This window comes from Lissotriton helveticus, chromosome 12 (genome assembly GCF_964261635.1).
Source record: "Lissotriton helveticus chromosome 12, aLisHel1.1, whole genome shotgun sequence".
In the NCBI taxonomy this organism is placed as follows: domain Eukaryota; kingdom Metazoa; phylum Chordata; class Amphibia; order Caudata; family Salamandridae; genus Lissotriton; species Lissotriton helveticus.
This window is the reverse complement of record NC_136073.1, coordinates 143,959,791-143,976,283: the sequence shown is the minus strand read 5'-3', so window position 1 is coordinate 143,976,283 and position 16,493 is coordinate 143,959,791. Positions and strand designations below refer to the sequence as shown.

The following is a 16,493-nucleotide window of genomic DNA, read 5'->3' as shown; positions in this document are numbered from 1 at the left end:
GGTCTAGAAAGATACCCATATAGTGGATTGAAGCCATCTCCGTTTTTAAAAGGAATTGTCAGAGTACAATAGTGCTATGTTATTGGCTCTAAAAGGATCAATTTTCATCAGTTCTGACTAGATTAATTTAAAAATTCCTAAAGTTCAACCCTGTACAAGCTCTGGCAACAGCTCAAGCAGTGTAAGGGAAACCTTGCAAGCTTTGCAAGGTTGAATTCTCAAAAAGACTTGTTTAAAAATAAAACCCCCTTACGTTCAATGCTCACAATGATTTTGTTTTAATAAGTACAACTTCAACAGACTTTTGTGGCATCAAATTCCTGGATCCTGCTAGTCTCACCCTCTGCTGCCATCACCCAAGGCCTCCTTAAGTCCCACCCTCTATCACCTTCCCAACTCCACACTTCAAGTTTGGTTATGCCTAGAAGGAATTTGGTTACAACTACGTGTCTGTCTAAGTTCATAGTTGATCATCTCAACACATTCCATCCACTAACAAACCACTGTATTCCCAGAAGCTACAAATGGGGGAAATAATGGCTTGCTTTTCCAAGTCTCATAAAGCTCTGTCTCAACTGGGCATTTTGGTCTTATTACTTGTATATAATGCAATCTAGGAATATATTCATATATCTCCAAGAATGACTTTCACTGAATCAGGGAACTTTACACAAGCCATGGAAGTCCTTCAGAAAGCAATTCATGCACTTTGTTATAAGATCAACTATTGTTGGGGAATATGGTTAATACGTCATGGTCAACTCATTGGGCCAAACCTACTGTATGGCAGTAAGGCATTGGGGTATACTTTGATGCAAGATTTTGAATTTTACAGAACCCCAGCAGAAAAAATATTTTACATTGAGAAACCGATTCTGATGGTCCACATAAAGTTACTATTCATACAGACAAGAACATGGCTGATATCTCTTCCCTTCAAGCATAAGAAAGCTGAGTAAAGTTCAGCTCTCATCTAATAAAAATTGGCTACATGTATGTCCTTCTTAAACATAAAATACAACAGAAATTTTAAAACCCATCTAATTTTACGCTTCAAGACTGTCATAAAGAATGGAGGAAAAACAAACTTTGATACTAGTGGGTATGGGCCACATTATTAAAAAGAGGGTACAACCTTGCAGTGTACATACTGAGAATAAAAAAATACTACAAAACACACAAGGTGATGGATGGAATGTTGCACATTGGCAAAACATTCACCCCCAGTCACAGATCTGGGTTTAATCCATCGTTATTTTGCTCACCACGCCACCCCAGTTCAGACATGGCCATATGCAAATCAGTCTTGACCCTGTGTCTCATGGGAACAGTCCAACCCGAAATGCCAAGCCATGTCTTCCCTGGACTGGAATCAAGCATCTTAGGACCGGTTTCTGGCTATCAGCCGTCATCAGCCAGGATAGCTTGACTTCCGTGGCGTAGTGAGCACGGGACCCACGTCTGGGCATACCCATCACAAACTGACTCAATATAGTGTAGGTGTCTCTAGGTTGGAAATGAAGATGCCTAGAGGAGTAGGTGAAAATTAGAAGCAACGCAAAGTGTATATTGTAGAAGACTATTCACTTTTTTCTCTACTCCACCAACTACGTAGAAATTGAAGAGGTACTACTTCATGTGTTTTTAAATTACCAACCAACTTTTGGAGCCAGACGTTTACAACCATAGAGAGCATCATTCTCCCTTCTATCACCCACAGTGCAGTAGCAGAAAACTGCCCCATCTGTCAACTGCCAACAGGACCTAATAACAGTATTTATTTCTCATATTACAGTTTAGTTTTAGAATAATTTGGCGTTAAGCATTTCAATACTTTAAAAGTCTGAGAGGGTAAATTTGGGATGAGTGACTGATTGGGAGCTCACTGTATATCATGTCTGTATATTCCTAGACAGTGAAATCTAGCAGTGCTCAAAGGGAGGAGGTAATCACCCTTAAACCCCCCAAACAAGACCTAATCATAGAGTCCTAATATTATTAAGCCTTTACCCTGAGCACACACTTTCTGTGCAAAATACCATTGATTGGGGTATTTTAATGCAAATTCAATCAATTTGTTTTTTATTTTTGTTATTTTCAATCTTCATTAAGCCATGTCAGGATTAACCTCCGACTTCTTCAGGGATAAAAGACCCAATAAACAACACCATTCTGATTTGCAGTGTGCCTCTATAATCCAGCCCACTGTACCTGTGGCATTGTGCTGTTGTCATTTAACATTATTGAAAGTGAACATGTGGAAACCCATGTTCAAAATCTCTTTACAATTACATCTACTTCACTTTATCATGAGAAGGTCCATATATGCCTAGTACATGAGACCTCATATCACCATTTTATGATTTGTGGGATAGGACGTGGCAATAATTTATAATCCTAATATGGGAGTCAGAAATGTGAGTCTATTGTAAAACCCCTCTATTCCACAGTGTGTATGATGAGGTAGTCCACCACCTACCTTTCTCACTTTATTAACAACAAGTACAATAAACCTGTAATATATATAATGTAAAAAGTGTCATCATTTACCATTTGAAGAGGCATATATTCCCTCCAATCTTAATAATGATCATTAACCTGAAATGCCTTCCTTGCTGCCAGTTCTACTTTTCTCCCAGTAGTGTCTCAGTTCAATTTATGGTTCCTTATATATTCCAAATTATGGCCAGGTGGAGTTTGCGTAGCTGTGCTACGTGAACCTACGCAAAGGGGTAAAAAAAACTCTGCAATGCTACACGGAGGTCCGCGAGCATGCACAGTTGCATTTTCTGCATGCTCGCAAGACGTTTCTGACATTTGGCAATGCAGATTGCGTGTTCCGGGGGAAATATTGTGCGCACTTCACCACGTAGTCACCAATGGGCATGGCCATCTTGTTTTTCTACTCTTTGCATGGTTCTGGGAGCTGTTTTCCATCCATCTTCAATCTTTCCAATTCTTTGTTTCTTACACTGTTTTTCTGATCTTATCATTTATTATCTTTCCCTCTCTCTCCCTAAGTGTATATTTTGCATTTTATTTCTACTTTTACTGCGTTTTTGTACTGTTTTTCTATTACTTGCTTTTTTTTTACTTTCTTCTTCTTTTCCTGACTTTATTTTTTACTTCTACATTTTCTTTTCTGACGGTTTACAACCATGGCTAAGGCTAGCAAGAAGGGGAAGGCCAAGGCTAGTGCAGCCAAGAGCCACCTTCCTTGCGGGAGATGGCACCTGGAAGGGGTGCAGCCCCATGCCCTGTTCTCATAGTTGGAGGTGACAACCCTTGTTTTTTTTGTACAGCGCCACCTCCCATTAACCTTGGCAGCAGGGGAGGGCGCTAGGTGGCGCACTGGTGAATGGCAGCCTCTTTGTAAGGCTCCCACATCCTGGCGACCGATATCCTCTCATTGATCCTCTTATCGGCATGTAATCAGGCTGCAACTGCCCTCGCTTGTTCAAGGAAGTCAGCGGAGGCTCCGGTGCGAGTTTGAAGCGGATTGGACGCTGTGCGCCGCCGGTGGAGACGTCCTGACGGGCAGCGGGGATTGCAGCTGGAGGCACCAGCGGACTCGAACGGCCTGACTGGTGACGCGAGGCCGGGGCTTGGTGGGCGCCAACTAGGCCCTGTAAGGCGCGAAAACGCCGGAGGACCACGAAAACTCGGCGGGGGAGGACGGCGGACCCGATTTTCCCTGCACGGGACGTCACTGCCTGTAGCGCAGGTACTATCCTGTCTTTCCTGCTCCCTGAGGGTGGCTGCGGGCTCTCTGCCTGTCACTGCTGGACCGGCGCGGCATACCTCTGCGGGGAGCGGCTCCCACCTCTGCCGTCTCCCCACCAAGACTACCGGCCAGCTCTGGGTGAGTGTCCTGCTGTCCTCAGACCCTCTGGGGGCCCGACTCGCGTAACCCTCGCTGCAGGGCCGCCCCCGCTGGACGACTGCACCGCGTATGAATGGCCTTTCCCTGAGGTCTCATCGCCGGCGGCCATAACCACCGCTCCGGCCATAGCGCTTCGTTCTGACCCTGCGCCTGAACACTGGGGTGCGTGGACTGCTGGCTGGGGACTAGAGCGGACAAATCCTACTATAATATAATCCTCCCGCCCTGGCATTGTGGGGGACATATGCGCACTACACGGATTGCTCAGAAGAGCCTGGCTTAGATCCTGCCTCTACCATCTCCCCCTCGGGGTTGCCGGCTGCGTCTGGGTGACTGTCCTGATACCGCTAGACCCTCTGGAGCCCCGGCTTCTTGCTACTTGCTGCGCGGCCGCCCCCACTGGACATCTACGCTGCCTGAGACTGGTGACTCCCAGACCCATCACCGCCAACTGACATCACCACCGCTCCGGCCACTGCGCCACCTCCTTGTCCTGCGACGGGACGGTGGGGTGTGAGGACTGCTGGCTGGGGTCTGTGGCTGGAACTTCCTAATACGCCATATCCCCCCTGCCCTGGCATTGTAAGGACCTTACGCACACCTCACGGACTACTTTGGGAGTGCTAATCTATTGCCCTCTACAACGTGTTTGCTTGGGACCTCCTTGATCGCAGCATACAGTGGCGGTGACACTCCCACGCTCCCTGACACTCTGGACCTGCGCCTCCATACATCTACTTCTTCCTCCTGCCTGGCAGATACTCCTGCACGACGTCCACCTGTCCTGTGACGGCACACTTCTTTAACTGTTATGTCTGGCCCCTGAGGGTCGCACGGAGGGGCGGCTGCACCATTGTGCTTCCGGGACACTGCTGCCTTTTGCGCCTGGGGAGCGTGTTGTATCCTACGGCACCGACCATTGCCAACACATATTTGCTGCCTGTGATTCCCCCTTCCTTACCAAGTGCGGAGGTGTTGCTACATATCGGAAGGCGGCTGGTGGGTAGGGGCTTCACGACTTGATCTGCCGACCCACGGGACTGTCGAGACGGTGGGACCTCTGCTGCCATCCGACTCGCGGCTTCCCCCGCCACTGCTGAACAGCTAGGATGGGACGACCTGATACGAGGCAACCGAAGCTTACTTTTGATGCAGCCAAAAAACTGACTCGCAACAGCCCGGACTCTCAGAAACGGATGGAGACCAACAATCCCTCTGCTAGTCAGGTGTCCACCTCCACAGATACCCAAGAACTTCTTCGTGAAATGCGCCAGGGCTTCGCAACCATCGCGGATAAGGTGGACAGGATGTCATCTCGTATGGATGCTGTAGTCCACAAATTAGAGGTCCATGAGGGGAGGCTGACTGAGGTGGAACAGCGAGTGTCAGACGTCGAGGACACCTCTGGGCAACATACGACACGTCTAGCTCGAATGGATAACCTGTTACGCACCATAGCGGCCAAGAATGAGGACTTAGAAGCGAGAAGCCGACGTAATAACATACGCGTCGTTGGAATTCCGGAATCCACCAATGTGGGTAGAATGGAGGAATACGTGGAACACCTGTTGCGGACAGCAGTGGGACCGGAAGCCTTCTCTCCCCAGTTCATAGTGGAGAGGGCACATAGGTCCCTGGGGCCGGTGCCCAAGCCGGGCATGAAGCCCAGACCCATCATAGCTCGGCTGCTAAACTACAGGGACCGGGATGCAGCTCTCCGAGCGGCTCGCTCTTCCAAAAAACTGGTGTGTGATGGTAACGAATTCACGCTTTATCCTGACTTCACGCCCATGGTCCAGGAAGAGCGACGCAAGTTTCTGGACGTTAAGGCGAAGCTTCGGGCCCTACAAATTGACTACGCGTTACTCTACCCAGCTAGACTACGGGTCACCCACCAGGCGCGCCAAAAGTTCTTCACGAATCCGCAACAGGTTGAGGACTTTATTAAACAGGTAAAACGCTCGGCTCGCCAGCGCCAGGGGGAGGCGGAGGATTCTGCTCGGGAAGATGACCAGCTTGAAGATGATGAACACTGACCCCGCTGCATCTACACCATTGGGTGTTGTGAGGTATCCTATTTGTGAGTACTGTCATAGAATACTCAATGGGATGGGGTCTGTGATTGGGACCTGTCCGTCTCCCCTACATGACGACTTGGGCGAGGGCTGAGGCCTAGGACATGCTGAAAATGTACTGTGTCGTCAGGAACCCCCCCTCTCTTCTGGCGGCTGGGATTAGTCTGCCATGGGCAGCTGCTAGAGAGAAGGGGTTGTTGTGTTGCCACCTAGAATGGTCCCTAACGGGTATCACCCATGCTGTTACTGTTGTTGTAATGGGGATTGTTCTTATCCCTGGTTGGTGAGGGGAATGGGGAGGGAAGGGGTGGGAACTAGCACTGGCGGGTTGGGGTTGCCTCTGTGGGAGGAGGGGGGGAGAGCTTGGGGGAATGTTTGGTTGATTCATGTCTTGTATGAAGTTCTGATACACGAGCAAAATGCCACAGTCCACTTTCAGAGGGCAACGAATTGGATTATGCCTCTTTTCGATTTGCGATTGGGGGGCTCACACTACACATTATTGCAGCTTAGCTTGCTACACCAGTATGGGCGCAAGACCAGATACTCGTTGTAATTTCCTATCCTGGAATGTGCGGGGGCTGAAAGATGCGCGTAAATGTAGACAATTGTTGGCCTATTGGGACAGGCACGATGTACAAGTGATTATGTTACAGGAGACTCATATTCCCCCAACTACAGCCCCTACATTTGGTGCGAAATGGGTGGGGGTGAGGGCTTTCTCAAGTTTCTCCTCCTATGCTAGAGGTACTGCCATTCTTATTCACCGAAATCTCCCATTCACGTTACAGGGGCAACAAATTGATAAAGACGGTAGATTTGTCATTGTCTGGGGGAGGTTGGGAGGGGAAACGGTCACTATTGCCAACTGCTATGCACCCAATGTTGACGACCCTCATTTTTTCCACCGCCTCTGGGGGGGTATACTGGATATAGGCTCCAAATACATGGTGTGGGGCGGGGACTTCAACGTGGCCTTACACCCGAGAGTGGACAGAGCAGATGGCTGTTCCACATACCATACTAAAGCGAGGGAGGCCCTTGAAGGGATAGTTGATGAGGGGGGGCTGGTCGATAGTTGGAGGCACTTACACCCTGATTTGATGGAGGGCACACACTTTACCTCCTACACGGGCACGTGGGCACGGCTAGACTACATCTTTGTGTCCCGGGGTTTGGCCCCGAACATTCTTGCCACTCGGCATTTACCTAGAACACACTCTGATCACTGCCCCGTTTTCCTGTCTTTGGATATACCTGGCTTTCACAAACCCCGACCACCCTGGCGGCTCCATCCCAGCATCCTGATTGACACTGTCTTCTGCGAAGAACTTAGAACTGACATAGCAGATTTCTTCCCCCGTAACAAAGACACGGTGGATAGTGTGGAAATAGTGTGGGAAGCTTTTAAGGTCACGGTGCGAGGGTGGTGTATAGCCAAGAGCTCAGGGGTGCTCAAAGATATACAACGAACGCTGCATAGATTGGAAGAAGAGCTTCGAACTTTAGAAACTCGTATGGTACAGGGGTTAGATGGGGAGACGCACAGTGCGTTCAGAGCGAAACTATCAGAGTACGAAGCGGAAGCACAGAGGGAAGTACACTTTAAGGGAAAACACTGGCGAGCCCGTGCTTATAATGAGGGAGGGAGACCGGGTAAGGCGTTAGCTATGGCTGTGAGGCTGGAGCGAGGTTCGAACACTATTTTGGAGTTAACTGCAGCGGATGGGACGGTACACAGAGACAACGATGGCATACTCAACACACTCCAGGCACACTATGAACAGTTGTACACCTCGCGGGCAGCTGGGGAATTTGACCTGGACGGATATCTGGGGGATATAGCACTTTGCTGGATTAGCGATGTCCACCGACGGTTTCTGGGGGCGCCACTCGAGTTGGAAGAGATACGAGATGCCATCATGTCCCTGAGCAACGGGAAGGCGCCGGGTCATGATGGTCTCCCCGCGGAGTTTTATAAATGCTACGTGGAGATTATGGCTCCGGTGCTACGTGAAGTCTTCAATGATGCCATGGAAGTAGGGGTACTCCCGAGATCGATGCGAGAAGTCATTATTACTTCTTTGCTTAAACCTGGGAAGATTGCCACCCAATGCGACTCATATCGCCCTTTATCTTTATTGAACTGCGATGCCAAAATTCTTGCGAAGGTCCTTGCGACCAGGCTTTCCTTACTTATGACCACGATTATCTTACCAGATCAGTCCGGCTTTGTCCCCACGAGATCCACGTCACATAACCTCCGCACGGTATTCTCCCTCATTCAAACTGTTCATCCGGAGATTCCCCTTGCTGGGGTTTTTTTGGATGCCTCAAAGGCATTCGACTCTGTGGAATGGGGATTTCTATTCGCAATCCTGCGGAAGATGGGATTCCCCCCTGTTTTTGTGGCCTGGGTACGGTTGCTCTATACCTCTCCAATGGCGAGAGTATTTGCGAATGGACAACTTACTGCCGCCTTCGCGATCACGAGAGGGACTCGACAGGGATGCCCCCTTTCCCCGTTACTTTTCGCGATGGCCATTGAACCACTGGCCTGTCGCATCCGACAGCTCCACAAGCCCAGCGCCTTCAATTGTTTTCAGCGCCAACTCTCAATATCATTGTATGCCGATGATGTCACACTTTACGTTAAGGACCCCCAGGCTAATCTCAACTCGCTGTTGCGGGAATTTGTTACCTTTGGATGCCTTTCAGGTGTCTCTATCAACTGGAGCAAATCCCAGCTCTTCCCGCTGACACCGGCGGTTACCGAATTCCCACTAGATTACCCGCTCGAGTGGTGCACTTCGGAACTCCGCTACCTGGGGATCCAGATCTCCAGAGACAAAGAGGAGACATTGCGAATGAATTACGGAGTAGCCATCTCCAAATTGACGGACTCGGTGACACGGTGGATTAAACTGCCCTTGTCTATGGCGGCGAGAATCTCCCTAGTCAAGATGGTGGTACTACCGCGATTCTTGTATATGTTCCTCAATATTCCCTATCACCCTGGCGCATTTTTTTTTAAAACCTTACGCTCGGAGCTTATCCGACTGGTGTGGGGGGGGAGGCAGGCTAGGCTCCGCTGGGCAATCTTGACACAACCCTATGGAGCAGGGGGCTTCGATGTCCCAGACTTCGAAACATACTACTTAAGTGCACAGGCCCACTACCTCTATCATTGGCTACGCCCAACTGCTTTCATGCCACAGGTGGCAGCGGAGGACTGGATTGCGCACCCGCTGCCACTGGAGGGAGTGGTGCATGCCCCCACAGCCACGCTGGAGATGCATTCCAACACTGTGTCCTGTACAATAGAGGCGTGGCGCAAGATAGGGGCGAGATTACGAACCCCATTGCTGTATTTGACTCGTATGCCACTATCCTACCACCCACAGGTGACTCCCTTGCGGGAGGTAGGATTCCGCCGAATGTGCAAGAGGTTGGGGGTTGGGGTGTGGGGGGACCTGTTCCGGGATGGGAAGTTCCGATCTCGAGATGACTTCTTTGGAGATGGCGAACATACCCCACTGGAACTCTTCTACTACTTACGACTCAGAGAAGGCCTGAAAGCCTTATTACCTGATTATCCTCATGAACCCCCCAGCTTAGCCCCTCTCACTGTGGTGTTGAGCAGCCCTGATGGCGCACACCTGGTTTCTAAATTGTACAAATGCATTCGGGAGGAATTACCAGTAGTAACTAGTGCGGCTAGAGGGCACTGGGCAGGTGATTTCGGGAGGGAAATCACTGATGCCCAATGGCGGTACTGCTGCGAATTGTCAGGAGAGGTGATGTCTAGCTGCCGCTTTAAAATCATCCATTATAAATTCCTCCATAGGATGTACTACACACCGGCTCGGAAATTCCGGTTCGGGCTTGCCGATTCAGACAGATGTGAGAGATGTGGTCGGGAAGGAGCGGACTTCTTCCATCTATCATGGACCTGCCCGCAAGTACAGGACTACTGGGCACTGGTCTGTGAGGGCCTGTCCCACATGATAGGTACTGCATTAACCCCAGACCCGATGTTATTCCTTCTGGGCCATACAGCGCAGATAGCAAGGACGGTTCGGAAGTTCACTAATGTAGCGCTACTGTTGGCTCGGAGACACTTGGCATGTAGATGGGGCCGAGGTCGTGCTCCTAAGTTTAAGGCTTGGCTGCATGATATGATATACTGTCAGGAACAGTACCATGTGTTTTCAGAACTGGTACCATTGCGCTCGAGACCAGCGGACATTTGGGGTCCCCTGCAGGCCTACCTTATCGCTGACACATCACAGGGGGCGGAAGACGCTGAAAATATTGACACAACACATGCACAGACTATTTGAATTACCTATTTTCATTTCACACCGTTTGGCCTGGGCAGGGTAAAATCTATTGGAGGCCTGTTACAGTGTTTGGGATGTACCCGATATAGAATCCTCTCTCCAAAAAAAGCTATATATTTCTTGTTTGCTGCATTGCCTTTGAAATGTTGGTAGCATGTCTTGCATCAATGTTCTCCCTCCACAGGTACTGTTTGGCGCCACTGCATGGACTTGGCCTCCCTGACTACTCTGCTTTTTCTACCTACCTGCATCCCAGCCTCTGATGGAACTGCATTGTTCTTTCACTAATATGAAATGCCTCTATCCCCCTACATTCCAGACTACGGCTGTATTCTCCTGACTCTGTTCTGTCCTATTACGCATGCGTGATTGTATATTATCCTCATTTACCCCCCTCAGGTACTGGTTTGAGATTAATGTCTTTTATCTTGTGTGTACTAGCTATTGATTGAACTTCGCTACACTCCCTGGATATGGGAGTTCACTGCCTCGTAATGCCCTGCTACAGGTGTATCGCTGCCGGCCTTGTATGGTTGTAGGCGCACTGCCGTGTATGAATGCTTGGATGTTAATAAAAGTTTATAATCCAAAAAAAAAAAAAAAAACCTTGGCAGCAGGTGACAGACCTGACTATGGTTACGCTACCTAGGATCATCACCGCCAGTGAGCGAGGGTGCACTGAACATTGATTTGCTGCTCTGAGGTCTGGCGCACCCACAACCAGCTGACTCACCGGTGGTCCGACATCTTGGACCAGGGGCAGGACCTGCTAGGTGTTTAGGTCATGGGGCTTGGTGAGTAGCTAATTATAGTAGTATTGTGTGTTCTGTTCTGTGTTATTGGAAATATTATGTTTTTCACACATAGCAATAATGCTGCTGCTTACATGCAGGTAAGTTTCATTTAAAAATCTTCTATTATGTGATTGTTATTCTAGACACTAAACAGGTGCTCGGCGCTACTAATCTTACTTGTTTATAACTTTGCACTCGTAATTTAGGTAATGCTAGAGAAACTCATTTAATTTATCCTGTCACTAAGATAGTAGTGGTAGTTAGGTAGTTTAGTTACTTAGTATTAGTTCATAATTTTTTAGTGGTCCGTGGCATCATGCGTCCTCCGTCATGTGCTGCAGACTCCAGTAGAACCTTTTGTTCTTTGTTTGGTGTATGCAATATGCATGCATCCATCTATGGATTTTTGAGGACTAAAATAAATGGAAATGCAGACTTAGTGAACAATTGGCTCATTAAAGGGGGTTGATTCATTGATGTTTCGAAGACGATTAAAACTTAGAAGAAGCAAAAATATTTTCTGCCAATTCATTTCCAATGTCTCTGGAATAGGAAGGCTAGGCTAGGTGGTACTTACAGGTTTAGGATCCTGGAATCGGAATAGAACATTGGATTAATTAATAATAAGTATACCGTCCAAGATACTACTACTAGTCGATCCAATTAGATAGGTCAATTTTATTGCAAATATTTTCAGAGTTTTTAATTTGTTTCCCACCAATCAATTTTTGTCTCTTTATTATACCTTACATGATCAGCATCCAGGGACAAGAAGATGACGGGGTCATCTGAGGCGGGAGCTGGAGATGCCTCCCAGGGCCAAGATTGCTCCTCTACCAAGGGCTCTGTGGGCGGCCCCAGTAAATTCTTCTGTTGTTAATATTAGTCATTATATTTCCCTAACATTTACTGCTCCTTATTTTTTTCTGAACTATTATTTCTTTTTTAAAATCTTTTTCGATCTATCTTTTTCTAAATTCTTGTTATCCCTGCATTACCTACCTACTTAGTTATATTTTTTTCTAGTATCTGCTTTTTTTTTACATCAATCTAACTGCCGCTGACTCTGTACTACAATTAGTCTGTCTGTAGCTTGCCCAGTTGGCCACTCTTTATTTTAAAAAGTTTTAAAACTCAAATACAGCTATAGCTGTAGCCAGTGATGCCCAACCAGATATTTTACTATTTTTGATATGATATCACATACTACTGTCTACTCTACTCTACTCTAGTACCCAGTTTGTACTAGTCATGTATGTGGTATATATATCTATGTATTGTAATTTGTATATTTTTTTAATCTTGCTAGTAAAAAAAACTAAATAGGGGGAGGCATATATGGCATCTAAAAAATGTTTAATGTTTTTTCTAGGCGTACCGACCACCAGTGTTGGGCAGGCGACTCCAGCCAGGATGGAGCAAATGCGGCAGCTGCTGCAGTTGTGGGTGAGCCAGCAGCAGTGGTGGGAGGTGGTAAGTTGTACTTATATTCCTTACTTGTTGACAATAGTTACACAGTTGCTGCAAGAGTGCACACACTGTACTGTTGGGAGAGCCTACGTTGTTGTGAACAACGGTTGAAGAAGACACCCTTTACATAGCATTAGCAATAGCATTAGCGGCAGGAGTTAAATAACTAACGGCCTCTTCTTTCTGACTGCAACTCAGCTGGGAATGTTTTATGAAGAAGATTAAGAGTCATACGACCTTGATGGATGAAATGAAAAGGGAAAGAAGGATGGAAGGAGGTAGGGCGGGCAATATGTAATATATGACTGGCAGGAAGGATGCATGGGATGCATAGGTGGCTGATAGGAATCGGATGCATGTGTGGCTGAAGGATGGGTAGAAGGTGATAGAAAGGATGCCTGCCTTGGTGGATGAAACTGTACGGGTGATAGGAACAAACCGCTGGGGGGTTTCACAGGTCAAACTCAAAGGCAAGCAAGGAAGGACGCATGGGTGGTGGTTTAAAATAAGACTACAAATGTATGTTGTTGGTGAAAGGTTTGTTGAGAGATTAAAAAGAATGATAGCCATGTTTACTTTGAATGGATGGGTGCCTGGATGGTATTCAATCATCATAGCATAGGTGGAGACTGTCACTGGATAAAGACAATGCAAAAGAAAAATAAACTGTGCCAGAGACAGTAGCAACGTGAAGGAGAATAGAATAATAACATTAGAATTAAAAATATATAATGCAGGAAGAGCAATGCAAAGATATATGGAAAAATTGCTGGGAAGAGAAACAAGGACATTTTGTTTTCAAGGTTTTTGATTCAAGGTTGTATTTCCAAATACTCTCTTGACTCACAGTAGTTTGCAAGCACAGCATACATATTGTGTATGTATGTACCCATACCCTAACATTATCAAGCACCTCCCTCCAATTCCGAGGCCCTCTCCCTACCTATTTCTTTTTCGACTGTGGCAGCTTACAATAGGTGGCTTATCGGCTGCATGTTTACACATTTCACGTCGTCCCATATATAATCAATGATCATTTGGATCAGATATCATCTTCCTTGTTGTAGTAGTCAGGGTGAAATTGAAATTGAGCAATTGCCATTGATATGGCCATAATAGAAAAATAAGGTAATTGTGTAGTTGTAGACTACAGCTGCCCCACCTGCAGACAGTATTAAATAAAAAATAAAGTGACTCTGTGACACAAGTATGTCTTTCTAGGGCACAAGCTGACTGAGCTGGCATGCCTATAAAGTTAATTTAGCTAAACAAGTGAGAGAAAAGAGAAATACTTGTCTACTTCATAGTCCCTAGTAGTAGTAATGCCTGAAATTCCCACAAATGTTAAAGGCTGAGGAAGTGAGAGGATGCCACAAATGCTTATGTACTGTGCTTGCTAGTGCTACTGTGCCACTATGTGTACAATTCATTATGTGTAGCTGTTTTGCTAAGAGTAATGTTACAATTATCTTTTTTATTTCTTGATATAGCTACTCCTTGACAACCAAACAGGAAGGAGTTAGCGGCCATGGTCTGGTGCCGGAAGCAGGAGGCCATCTACACAGAATATCGGCTGCTGATGTCTCTAAAAAAGGAGGAGGAGCAGGCAGAAGCAGCTGCAGCCTCCTACAATGCCCGGGCCCCAGCCAGGCCCCCCCAGTGGTAGGGTGCCAAGGTCTGGCAACTGCCTGCCCCACTTCATTGAAAACTGCTGCCCCCTCCGTGGATGGAATTGTAGAGCATTCAAGCACCACATGCTCCTCCGGGTGGCGCACCTAGAGGAGCGGATAAATGTCCTTCCTGGAGAGTAACCGGCTAACCTGCCACTAGAGGCCTGTTGCCTTGCACCTTTTAAACATGTTTTTGGGTGGGTGGGAATTGGGAATTGGAGTGGACATTGGATTGGACTCTTATCTTTGTACTTTGGTTGGAGTTAGCAAGAGGGGTGGGTGAGGTGTTGTGGGTTTTTCCATTATTCATACGTACTTTACATACTATGTAAATGTTTTGAGGGGGGTTACTCTTTTACTTTACACGGTTTCCTTTGCTGCTTCAGGGCCGCAGCCAGTTTTTGATTGAGATAATAAACTGCTGATAGTGTAACAGACCAACAGATAGATGCAGTACCCTCACTTGTGACTTGTCCTACTAGTGTTTTCAGTCTCTGCTCCTAGTCTATACAGTCTACAACTGGACTCTGAAGGGTGTGGGTGTGTGAAATAATGAATTAATTTATATATTATTAATTATGCCTCGCCAAACTTCTTCACTTACCTGTGATTGATGTTTATTAATACTTAGGCAAAGCGATTGCTGCATTGTGACGATGGTTTAGTTTCTCAAGATGCCATGGTGGTGGTGGTAGTAGTAGTAGACACTGACAGTAGCATTTGCAAAAAAAGAAAATGAGATTCAGTCAACTGAAGGAGACTCTTGAATGAGTAGTAGAAGTACAGTACAAAAGAAGACTGGCAAACAAGAAACCATGAGGATGATAAGCAATGCTAAAGTAAAATAAAACATAATGGTGGCAGGGATAGCCTAGTACAAGTTATAAACTGAAGTTGACTTGACCCATGAAGAGGACAAGCATAACCTTTAGTAGTGGAAGGATGATGAATCGATGCCGGCAGTTAATTATGAGGGATTATTTTCCTTTGGAAAAAGAAAAAATACTTGTGAATACTAAGCATCGGTGGGCAAGAAGAAGAAGATCTTCGCTCTGCCTTGAGTTAGCGTTGCTTGCACCACATTCCCCCCAGAAAATGTGTGATCAATAATTGGTGTAAATTGAATTTAGTCACACCTCAAAATAAATCACACAGCCCGGGGAAAGAGGGTTGGGGTTTGAAGAATAGTTGGGAAGGGGGGTTTGAGGAATAGATTTGACAAAGACAAACATCACACATGGACAAAACATTAATCTTGGCAGGCGACCATCATAAATCTGTTAAGGGAGACAAAGGAAATGCATGCATGATGATGACTTGATGATGAGTATTACTAGACTAGTATTACAGGGCAGATGTATATTATTAATTATTCTTATTTTTAAGTGATTGCCTTGCCTGCCTGCTCCCAGAGAGCTCCATGTTATATTCATTTTATGTTCTGCTGTTGTACTGGCTTCCTTTTAATGCTAGCAAAGAAAATAAAAAAATATCTGTAGGAGTCAAATATAAGCAAACATAATAAACAACAACACACACAGTTGTAATGATTGAAGAGAAAAATGAATCAAATTAATTAATTATACTATAACTATGTTATGGTCAAATTGGGAGTTGCATCTCGGCATTCCTCTTTGGTCCTTCCTTCCATGGATGCTCCGTCCATCAATCTTGGGTGCCTGCCTGGCAGATGCGGATTGGTAAGGTAAGTGTGAGTTGTTTTTCCCAGTATAGCACAGAGTAAAGTCCGGCCTGTAACTGTAGATGTTAAAACAAAAGGGATATTGAAAATACAAGGAGAAAAGTAAAGTTAAACTGCGTAAATTAAGGAGGAGTACAACAAAAAAACTTTCAGAGGTGGCATGGCTAAATCATGTCTACTCTGTTTACAGCATTAACCTACAACAACAAAACAGGAGCAGGCCCGCGGCACCCACACAACCTTCACTTAGCTTTGAATTTTTTGAGCCAGACAGCACTTCTGCACATATTCACAGCAACATAGCATTTTTCAAATTAAGTAATTAAATCAATGCACCGCTGTCAGTCATACCACTACACTCACCTGTACCACTATACAGACATGTAGGTCTGGTGGTGTTGTTGACCTTTTAGGCCACTTCATGGAATGCCCCGAGTTATTTGTTCCATCATCATCTAAATCCTACTGACTTACTGCGAGTATGGTATGGTCATCATGGTGTCCAACTCTGTAGTGTACTAAGAAAAGGAAACATTGACATGAGTCACTTTTTTGT

The 16,493-nt window shown here is 46.3% G+C and overlaps 1 protein-coding gene across 2 annotated transcripts in view; it reads left to right on the top strand.

The window, feature by feature from the left end:
• Positions 1-16,493, top strand: part of LOC144798489 (hydroperoxide isomerase ALOXE3-like) — a 228,390-nt gene that overhangs the window by 102,330 nt on the left and 109,567 nt on the right. The gene's annotated exons all lie outside the window — the stretch shown is intronic.